General features: G+C 40.6%; 1 protein-coding gene and 1 long non-coding RNA gene across 3 annotated transcripts in view; one reads left to right on the forward strand and one right to left on the reverse strand.

The window, feature by feature from the left end:
- Positions 1–11,904, reverse strand: part of ITGB1 (integrin subunit beta 1) — a 45,464-nt gene that overhangs the window by 28,105 nt on the left and 5,455 nt on the right. The gene's annotated exons all lie outside the window — the stretch shown is intronic.
- On the forward strand, positions 2,512–9,545 carry LOC118026616. The gene is made up of 2 exons (XR_004683631.1): positions 2,512–2,644; positions 9,415–9,545. It is a non-coding gene; the product is annotated as an uncharacterized LOC118026616 (long non-coding RNA).

Genomic DNA, 11,904 nt, shown 5'->3' on the forward strand with positions numbered 1-11,904 from the left:
AAGAAAGAAAGAAAGAAAGAAAGAAAGAAAGAAAGAAAGAAAGAAAGGAGGGAGGGAGGGAGGGAGGGAAGGAGGGAGGGAGGGAGGGAGGGAGGGAGGGAGGAAGGAAGGAAGGAAGGAAGAAAAAGTGCAGGAAGGGAGCCTAAAAAGACCTAACAGGGGTTTGAGTGTCTTCCAGAATCGCTAAAGAAAAATTAAGTAATCTCCTGTATATTGTTCAGAATTACCCCAACCTGCACCCATCAGGTATAGGACAATTTTCCGTGAATCAGTTTTCACAATATTGATCTATACTTTAGCAGAGTTGGTCAAAGATGGCTCCAGCCACAGCTCACTAACCTTCTCCTTTAACTGTTTACTGCTCTTGGACTAGCAGCCAATTATGTATAAATATCTGCCTTTCCCACAAGAATACAAACAAACAAACAAGAAGAAATACGGTAAAGTCCCAAAAAGTTAGCTTTACTAGTTACCAAAGAAGTATGAATTAAAGCAATATTAGGTAAACCAGCAGGAAAAAAAAGGGGGGGGGAGTTTTAACCCAATAAAACTATTGCAGATGGCTGAGAGAAACCAGAGATGGCTCTATAAACTGGTATAATTTTTTGGGAAATAATTTAACCTATACCAAAAACCATAAAAAATGTTTCTACCTTCTGACTTAGCAATCTAGCTATTAGATATTCATCCTAAGGAAATAGTTAAAAATATAAAACGTGATACACACACACAACTCGTTTATTTACAATAGGCAAAAACACAAACGTCCTCTACCCAGTAACAAGGAATCAGCTAACTGCTTCAACCAAATGGACTATTAGAGTCATAAAGATAAAATGTAGTAACAAAAGGTTTTTAGAATAATTCTGGATGCAAAGTACATATTAAGATGACAAGTATGTAAAAATGACCGTACACGCACGTATAAAGTACCCAAGGAGACCTAGTGATGACAGAGGCATATGCGTAATATAAAGACAATGTTGGGGGTGCCTGGGTGGCTCCGTCAGTGAAGAATCTAACTGGATTTCGGCTCAGGTCATGATCTCAGGGTTCTGGGATGGAGCCCTGTGTGCGGCTCTGCACTCAGTGGGGAGTCTGCTTGTCCCTCTCCCTCTGCCCCTCCCCCCTGCTCGCGCATGCACTAAATCTTTATTAAAAAAAGACAATGGGTTTGTTTTTAAATTGTCACAGTGTTTTCTTCTTTTCAGTTTCTTAATAAAAACAATGATGGCAGAGTAACTGTGTGGGATTTTCTTCTTTCTTGGTACATTTCCTTTAGTAAGAAAAAAATATTTCTTAAAAAAAAAACAAAACCTGGCTTCAAAAGCTTCCATTCTGAGATGCTAATCCCACAAGTCCCGAAGAGTGCTTCAAAGTTGTGCTCAGAGCACCCCAGATCCCTGTGTCTCTTCTGCTGTTAAATGCTGTGTAAGCTTTCTCTGTTGGCTTCCCAGAGAAGAGCAGTGAGAGTAACTTACGTAACCACACGCTCTACATTGTGCTCAGAAAAGCACGTCCTGCTATGCGGCAAGCGAACAGTTTTGCTTACACATCATTTATAACTGCATCCAAAAGACTGTAACTGGGGCACCTGGGTGGCTCAGTTGGTTAAGCAGCTGCCTTCCGCTTGGATCATGGTCCCGGAGTCCTGGGATCGAGTCCCGCGTCCAGCTCCCTGATCGTTGGGGAGCCTGCTTCTCCCTCTGCCCCTCACCATGCTGTGCTCTCTCTCTCTCTAGCTCACTCTCTCTCTCTCTGAAATAAATAAAATCTAAAAAAAAAGGCTGTAACTGTGCGGAGTGTCACAGAAGTGCGACATGCCTACAGTTTGCCTTCTATGGCCTCCCCAATAGGTTTATGTGCAATAAATCCATCAGACTAAAATTCTAAGCAATTCAAATAATGTTATCAATTCCAAAGTTATGACAAAAAGGCCCTGGAACATTAAGACTGTGATGAATGGACCATCTGGGCAGTTTCTACACAAAGTCAACAGAATAAATATTTGTTCCATATATGGGCTGATACGTGTTTCTTCAGGATACTCCTCAGGCTACTTCAAGGACCACTAGACTGCTTTGAAAAACGTTTTAAAATACTACACAATTCAGAGAATCACCATGAAGATAAAGTTATGAGGTAACAGAAACACTGTTTTAGGCAGCCTCACATCCTTAGGCTACCCACCTTTAAAATATTATTTTAAATGCCCTGTCCTTCTCCTTCTGTAAACCCTGACAAGTCAAAGATTAGCCTTCTGAAACTCTCTTGCTCTGGAAGAGCTCCAAACCCACAAGCAGGCAAAATAGGCTTTAGTGTTGAAGAGCAGCTGAGAGAACAGGACAGCAGCTGAGAACAGTTCAAGGATACTTGTCAACTCTCCTGTGACTGGTCAGCGCACTGGCAAGAAACAGAGAGGCACCGTCATTGGCTGGGGAACATGTAAAAGGCCAGGCTCTCCCTCAGGAAACAGAGAAGCCCCCAGAGACAGAAGAAGACAGCAAAGAAGACTAAAGAGCGGTGAGGAATAGGCTGAGAAGAAACTGGTTTAGCAGTGAGTGAGGACAGGAGAGCAGGCAGTGCAGAGGACGTGGCACAGAAGACCCAGCAGCCTCTCCGTCAATCTGGACAGTCCTTGAAGGTACTGGATGCTCCTCCAGCATGTGGGGGTGGGAAGGAGGACGCACCAAGAGCTTCCAAAGCATTTCCTCCTAAGGCAGCTCTTTCCAAGTGTGGTCTAGGCAATATCCGCATCAGATTTACCTGGATGCCCACCTGGGCCTAAAACCCACATGCTCACCAGCGGGGCCTGTGAGTCCCGAGCTAAGGAGTTCCCTACCAAGGGCATTCCTTGCAGAACACTTCATCCTGAGGGGAGGGGCCGCAGGGAGAGATGCCTCCAGGCATTATCCTGATCCTCTCTTCAAAGGTTATCTACACTGTTGGAGTTGTCTACACTGTTCTCCATTTTATAATCTCCTACTCCCTCCTCAACCGGCTGTTATTGGTGTCCACTTCTTACCATGCATGTGAAACTGCTCTTGCAAAAAAGAGCCTTCCAGGCCTTCTCTCACTCTCTGCATTCATTCATTTATTCATTCATTCAAAATTTCTTGACTGCCTACAATAGGTACTTGGGGAGATACATCCATTTACCACCCACAGATATTACAGGCAGCACTTAATCCATTTCACCATTCTTTCTTAACCCACTCTGTTCCCTCGGGCTTTACTGGTTTCTCCCCCACCTCTCTGGAAATTCTTCCTCAACCAACTTTGTTAGGTTTTGTGCCCTATCTGGAGACACAAAAATCGCTGTCTCAAGGAATTTTCTCTTCAGACAAAAATACAAATGATTACAATATGATGTGATGGTTTCTGTAATGAAAATAAGGACAAAGTGCACTGAGGACACCAAAATCTGCCTGGCCAAGTTCAGCGGCTTCATGGATTTGGCAAAACAGGCAGGCAGATGGAGAGAAATGTTCCAGGCAAGAGGTTTGTATGTGCAAAGCCGTGGAGTCCTAGGAAAAATTACAGTAACTTCTTTCCAATCTCATTTCTAAACATACATGTTTGGGTGACTCCCCCCTCACCACCCAATTGGGACTGTCTCACTCTATCTGTACCGAAGAAAGATTAGAAAAAATATATCCAGGGGCACCTGGGTAGCTCAGTCGGTTAGGCGTCTACCTTCGACGCGGGTTGTGATCCCAGGGTCCTGGGATTGAGTCCCACATCGGGCTCCCTGCTCAGTGGGGAGCCTGCTTCTCCCTCTGCCCCTCCCCCTGCTTGTGCTCTCTCACTCTCTCCTGTCAAATAAGTAAATAAAATCTTAAAAAATTCTATATATATATATATGTTATTTATAGTTAAATCTGGTCTGTGGGATGAATGATTATTTTGTCCCCCTAATTTTTTTACAGTAAGTAAAAATTGTTACTATAATCTTAAAATAAATTTAAAAAATCTTAAAATCATAAAATCCAAAAAGAATCTTAACGTACTTAAGCATTTCTGAGACTTCAAGGCCATCCATGCTCAAAGGGTTTAGATTCTATTCTATATATAGCAGGGAAACTGGAAAAAAAATGGGGCAGGGTAGCATACGATACATACATGGCAAAAAATCCATGAGACAGAGGATGAGCGTCTAGGTGAGAGCTACAAAACCAGCACTGCTTTCACTGCTGGGGCTCAGCAAACATCTGAAGGCACAGAGCAGCACTGGGCGATGATGAGAAGACAACTGTGGGATTAGGAGGTAGCACAGTGGGGATCTGCTAGTTGCTTGGAAAAGGAATCACCACTTTCAAACAAAGAAGGCAGAAGGAGAATGACGTCAGAGGAGCAAATCATGCCTTTGTTTTAAAACTGTGCAAGGTGAGATGCCTGAGGGACTTCTTGGGAGGCTACCTACCTACGGGGAAGGCAAGAGACAGGTCTCGATCTCAGGAGATAAGTCAGGGTTAGAGAGGACGGATTACCCCAGAATGGCTGCCACAGAGGCAGCAACCAAAACTATGAAAATAGGCTGTGAAGGAAAGAATACTCAGGAAAAGAGGCAAGCTGACGAGGTGAGGACCCAGGAGAGAATAACTGATGGAGCCCAGCGTCCTTGGAGCAGAGAGGACAGCATCCAGCACACAAGGGAGTGTGCAAGCCTGAAGAGAGGTGCTTCTCAGTCAGCTCAGGGCAAGACAGCCTAGGTTTGCTCTGAAAGCAGAGCAAGGACAACTGCTGGGAGAGGAGGAGGTGGGGCTTAAGGGGGGTGGGTACTAGAACAGGTGGGGCATTACACAGCAGTGCTCAGGGCCCTGACTTAAAAGGCACATTCACTCCTCTCACTCCGAATGACCTGTTCACACCCATCTTTCCTGACGGGTTCCAGGCTCCAAGAAGACAGGGCCTTGGCACGTCTTATTCAACAACAGCAAGCACCAGAACCACTTGGCACAAAGTCAATGCTCAAAAATTTTTGCTGAACTATATTAAACTGTATGACATTTTCTCTGACATTACTCAGAAGCCCAGGAAAGAAGAGTTTGTCAGAATTAATGTGCAGACTCCCTTTAAATAGAAAACAGTTACTATAGACACCCTAGCAATACCAATTTTCAATTCATTTAGGTATGTACAGCCAACTTAAAGCTAGACGTAAAATGCTTCATGGTCCTGGCTCTTATACATTATGAACCAAGATTAATTTACACATACAAATAAAACTCGGCACCAAAATAATGATGACTCAGCTATAAGGTACTCGACCAGATAATCCAGATGTTGGTTGCTTATTACTATAATTATTAGCACAAAAGCACAACATTTTTTACCAATTCTTGTAGTTCAAATCACTGAGACTATCTCGCATGGATCGTCAGACTCCCACTGGAAATCACTGAATTAATCCATTGGTTTCTAGGGCAAGTGCGGGTGGGCGGGGAGGAGGCACTGGCCATGCTCACAGTTAACAACACAGAAGAGGACAAAGTCAAAGGACTAGAGATCACAAGAGGTAGGTGAGAAGAAAGGGGCTCCTGTACACAGGGGAGGGAAGAGCTAGAAAGGAAGGACAGGCTTAACATTTCAAAGACAGGTAGTCTTGGGTAAAAAGTTCTAAGTGGGAATATAGCTACAGGCAATTGTTTGAGCCAGAGTTCCTTCCAAAAGCAGAGGCTGAGACAAAAACAGGATTGCAGGCGATTATTATACAAAGGTGACCCCAGGGAAAGACAGAGATACGGAAGACAGTGAACCAAGACAGCCAATTCAGACTTCTTTGCCATGTGGGTGCCTGGGGGCTTGACCTGGCTGAGAAGTTTTGAGAAGTGTACAGGAAGTCTGTACAGAGGAGGGTCAATGTGGAGAAGTACATTAATTCCAGTCCCCATAGGTAAAAGTTTGTTCCGAGGGGCATTCACTTCCCCGACACTTCCAAGAACTACCGTGCATCTGCGCAGAAGGCTGCAGCAGCTTCTCGCCCCACAATCACACAAGAGAAGTTCCAGGAGGAACCTGAGGGCAAGATGCAGTCAGCCAAAAGTGAGTCATAACACTGTTCCCAGCAGCAGTGGCTGGAATCAGAGAAGAGGCCAGGAGGAGGTGAGGACAAAAGAGGTCTCTCATACAGTGCTCGAAGGCCACCGGAGTTGAAAAAGTCAAGAAAACTGCCAGACCAGAGTGTGAGAGGTATTACCTGCATGTACTCTTGAAGATCCCAATGACGGCAAGAACTGGGGAGGTGATTTAAGTCAGGTGACTTAAGTCAGATACATAATCAAATATAAACAATCTTTGTTTTAAAAAATTTAGTATTTAAGATACAAGTAGCTCTTACCCATCTACTACAGATGTGTGAAGCTGACTTGTCTTAGGAACTGCCATCTCATCCCTAGAAGTCACTGTTTGGTGTTCTCTCTATATCGAGCATAGTATCTTACTATTTAATAAAGAAACTAAAGATAAAGGTAACTGAAAATATTCTGAGGTATCCAAGAAACAACAACAAAAACGAAAACAGTAAGCTTAAGGGGGGCAAGCAGTGTACAATAACATGTGAGCATAGAGTTAAGGGCACCCATTTGGAGACAGAATACCTGGATGCAAATCTCTGAAGTAACTTAGTTTAAAGGCTTTGATTTTTTTCAATCATAATCATACCAGAAAATTTTGGATTGATCCCCATTAGGGGAGGAACAAGATAAAGAAGAAAGGATATGGGTTTGAAATAAAACAACTGTAAACAAGATTAATGCTCATTGTTACAGCCACTCAGATACTTATTTGGATACAATATCAAAACCTTATTATAGGGATGCCTGGGTGGCTCAGTCATTAAGGGACTTCCTTCGGCTCAGGTCGTGATCCCAGGGTCCTGGGACCAAGCCCCTCATCGGGCTCCCTGCTAAGTGGGGAGCCTGCTTCTCCCTCTCCCACTCCCCCTGCTTGTGTTCCCTCTCTTGCTGTGTCTCTCTCTGTCAAATACATAAAATCTTTAAAAAAAAAAAAAAAAAACCTTATTATACTGTATAACAATGAGGTTTAATCAGATGCTATCATATTAGATACCAATTATATTAATATAACTAGACGCGTATTTTAGGTTCCACATCTAAGAAGGATTATTCTACTTAATGTGCTTTCTAACAATTAGATTCCTAACCATTTGTATGTAAAAATAATAAGAGCAGCAAAATCTCAGTGTTTTATATTACTACATTAGACAAAATACAGATATTTCTGAACATGAGTATCACAGACTACCTTAAAAAAAGATCAGGGTGGGAGGTTAACATAACTAATAGAAATAGAAATACGGGAGAGTGACTCGAGGCTTCTTCTGTCTAGAGGAAGTAAACCCAGGAGAGGCTAAAAGGAAGAAAACTTCTCTGAAAAGACATTTTACTACTAGAAACATGAATCCCAGTACCGTGTACCAGTGGGATTTCCCGCATGAACTGCTGCCCACTGAAGACTACAAAAACAGAGGAAGATTGGTACACCTAAGCATACAGCAGGCACAGACAAAAATAACACACTGAGTTTGGAGGATTTAGGGTAATTTGTAACAAAAAGTCATCGCACTTTTATTTCAACACTTTCAAATGACTACAATAATGACAATAATGATAAAAATAATAACAGCTATCTCCTCTAAGTACCTCTACGCGGTTGGGAATGATACTATCTTTGGTTTACAGATGAGGAAAGCAAATCACAGAGAGGTAAAATAACCTTTCCAGGGTCACACAGACGGAGTGGAAATCACACCGTCTGAATTACATACCAGCTACCACCCGGTCTGCACTTCATTAAACTATAATTTTTTGAAGGCCTATTCAAGTCATTATTAAAAAAAAAGAACATCCTTCCAGTGTGAGAACAGACTCAAAGAAGAGAAGTGAAAGGATTTATAATGTCCTGTGAGTTTATTTCTTAGTCCTTCAAACTAAGGGGAGACCAACAAAAGTTAATTTAATTGGCAAATTTCATGAGTGTACCCACAGGTTTTGTGCCTCGATTTCTACAAAGGCATTTTACCCTAGTATTACTTCTTACCATATTCAAGTTTATCTAAGGGGTCACAATTCATTCCTTAAACAATACATCATGTTAAGCACCTCCTCCAAACAATTTCATTTTAGTGGTTAACACCCTGAATTGTGTGCATTGTTTCCACTGTCAAAAATTATACATAATTATTTTAATCTCCACTCCAAACTCACCTTTATTCACCAAAGTGTAGTTTTATGTCCTATTCAAAACTCCTAAATACACACGTATTTAATATTTTTATCATTGTCACAAGTAACTCATGTGGCATTTCCTTTTACATTTACAGATAAAATCTTTAGAAACTTTTTAAGTACTGTATTTGTAGAAATTGAACAATTATATTTTAGAGAAAAATTACTTAAAAAATGTGGTGAGTTAATTTCTTTCTTTTTTTTTTTTTTAAGATTTTATTTATTTTTTCAACAGAGAGAGACAGACAGAGGGAACACAAGCTGGGAGAGTGGGTGAGGGAGAAGCAGGCTCCCCGCTGAGCAGGGAGCCCAATGTGGGACTCGATCCCAGGATCCTGGGATCATGACCTGAGCCGAAGGCAGACGCTTAACGACTGAGCCACCCAGGCGCCCTACATTTATTTCAAATTTTAAAATAAGGTACCGAAAAGTCAACCAGTACCAAGAGAAGTCATCCACAAAAAATTTCTTCCTATCAAATCCTTGCAAAAGGGTACATTTTTATTCAACACAACCAATTAAATTCAAGTCAGCAAATATTGATTGCAAATCTACTGTGCAGACAAAGCCAGACTAAGTGACAAAGCTGGGATAGGAACCTAGGCCTGATTCAAAAGCTCAACCTTTCAATAGAAGCAGGTTTCTAGTAAGAAAGGTTAAGGGTTTTTAACTTTCAAATACTCTCTGTTAGACAACAGAATTTGCTTCCTTTTTTATGTCATAACATTTTAAAATCTTTTCACCTTAATAGTAGAAAAGATTAGGATACCTACATTGAGGTATATTATAATCTCTCCTAAAAATATAATACAGCTGTATTCATCCCAAGTCTGTCCCACCATCATTATTTTCTGTATCTGCCTTTAAAAGGGAAAAAATAGTCCTATAAAAGAATATTTAAAAATCAATATAGAGTATAAAAACAACAGAGAGCCAAACTGAAAGCCTCAGAGAATTTACATGCAGCTCTTCCCACTTCTCCTGATTGGGCAGAGGGCAATCAGATGGGGGTGCCCAAATGGAAGGTGCTCAGAAATCCCACTGATCTCTATTCCATCAAATTTGAGGGTGAGAGTGGGGAGATGCATTCCTCTGGGGCAGGAGCATCTTTCCCCTTCAGGAAGAACAAGTAAAGCTCAACATTTTATTTCCCTCTCTCTGGCAGGAAGAGGTATGTGCTGGTGACCATGAAGGTGTTTATGACCCAAATAAGAAGGCAGAATTAATGATTAACAAAACTTAGCAGAAAGGAAGAAGAAGAAAGAAAAAAAACAAGAGGAAATAAAGCGAAGAGGCTAAGTACTCCAAGGCAAAGATACAACTAACACTTCACTAGAAGTTCTTTTCCACCTACTGTAGATAAACAAACAGTAGTCTGAACTAGAAATCTTTCTACAATTCACTACTCCTGCCCAGAAGAAAAAAAAAAGGTGCTTTTTATGAGCACCAACTCTTTCTTACCCAACGGTGACATCCACCTGAAGCTAATGAGCTCCAACAGCAAAGGTCAGGCTGCTCCAAAGCTACAGGCTCACGACACAATCTGGAATCTGAGAACAGCTCATAATAGGGCTATATACTTTAAGAAAATAACAATAACAGACTGCAGCAAAATCCATCACTAGGAACTGGTCTACCCACCTTCTCCGAGGAAATGTGAATATGGAAGATCAATCACCGTCACCCACCACCCAGCCCACAAGTGCACAGGAAAGACAACGGATATACCGCATGATGGCACATAAAAAGCCTCAAAGATAAATTGGTTGTGGGGGGGGGGAGCACAGAACTTAATCAGGAAAAACTCTTCTACAGAAGAAAAAGTGAAAGGAGGTGAAGAATTTTCTCTGAAAATAGGAGAAAATCTAGATGAATCCATTATGCTCTTGAAGGAATTTAGAAAATCTCAAATAGGTCTCACAGTGATCAGTCAAAAATAAGACCACAAAACTAGAGGAAAAGCGTACAAAACTCAGGGAGGAAATTTAAGTCGAAATCCTTTACAGAATTCATAAATACAAGGAAGAGGATCAACACGACACAAAGAGCATGCTTGGGAAAAACCTCACAAAATTCAAAATAAGGCAATTAAAAACATGATGGAGCCAATAGCAATCTAGTAAATGAGTAACTGGTATACTACTTTCACCCCTCAAAAAGGACAGCCTATGTGAAAATGGAAAAAAAAAAAAAAAAATTGGGAGCTTTCGGGATGGTGAATTGTGGAGATTCAGGGAGAGTGGCACTTCCAGAGGCGGCCCTATGCATCTCCTCCATCTGGCTGTTTATGAATTACATCCTTTTATAATAAACTGCTAACCTGGTTAAAAAAAAAAAAAAAGCATTAAACTAAAAAGATCAGTGACGGGGCATGTAATAAACTCAAGTCTGAAGAAGGACAGACTTAAAATACAAACAGAAGACACTTGAAACAAATCAAGTCATAATATTAAACGCTGATCCAAAATGAGAATGGAAAGTTGCCTGAAATTAATTCTTGCAAGCTCCTCCTTGCATTCAAAAGAAAGGACAGTACCTGGCAACTAGTTTTTTCAAACCAGCCTAGTGAGATGTTCCTTCTCTACACCTGCTATGACTATAGATTTTGCCCTTCCCTGAAAGGAGAAAAGAGTAGGTTAGTAACAGTTTTGTTTGAGAAATTTTACTCTGGGACAAGTTACAAAGATAATTGTAAATGGAGCTAGCAAAAAATGTTAACCACCCTGGTAATGGTATCAATAAGCACTTGAAAACAACATCTGTTCTACATTATTTTAATTAAGGAGAATTGTAAATTATGTTCCCAGATTGTGTAATTTTATCTACTTTTAGGTGGATCACTCCAAAATTCTCACTTGATCAAAAGTTTAATAACTTTGACCATACCTTTTGCCACAGTTCCTCTCTGCCCTGTAATGGAGTCAAACAAGCACAGTGCTAGGTATATTTTAAATACATAACAAATGTTTTAAAAACTAAACATAGGGAGAAACAAATTTCTCATTGCACTCAGCACTAAGCTGGGAATAATGTCTACCTCAGACTTGCTGCAAAAGTAAAATATGATCATCAATGTAAAAGCTCTTGGCAACACATATTTTATGGTGATCTGTAGATCACATTTTACTTAATTACTGAATTTTCTTCCTGCTCTCCAACTCATTCACTAGTCACAGGCTTCCAACCGTAAGAACCGAAGTGACTACTTAATAAGTGGCTTTCAATCATTTTATACCCATGCTTCTTAAACAAGTACAAATCCATTCCCTGTTGTGTGTTTTTTGTTTTTTTTGCTAATATAACGAATGTACTTTTTCAAACTACAACCTCCTCCTCCAACAATCAAATATGAACTACCATGACCCCTTCTGAGAAGCACTGAAATCATAATATGAAATAAATCATACATGAACTATAAAATATTGGAGAGCCAATAAATTACTATTCTGAGTTTCACAAAGAGTAAGAAAGCTTAATTACTGATATATTGACTCAGTAAACATTTATACACTGAAATGTGACTTCCATACTTCAAATGGTACATTCCCAATAAATTTTTCATGTAAATACTTTCTTCATCCACTGAAGCTACATTCCCTACAGTAAAATAAAATGCTAACTTTTCTTTCTTTTTTTTTCTTTTTCTTTTTTTTTG

This window comes from Mirounga leonina, unplaced genomic scaffold (assembly GCF_011800145.1).
Source record: "Mirounga leonina isolate KUSES-001 unplaced genomic scaffold, KU_Mleo_1.0 Mir_260, whole genome shotgun sequence".
Classification (NCBI taxonomy): domain Eukaryota; kingdom Metazoa; phylum Chordata; class Mammalia; order Carnivora; family Phocidae; genus Mirounga; species Mirounga leonina.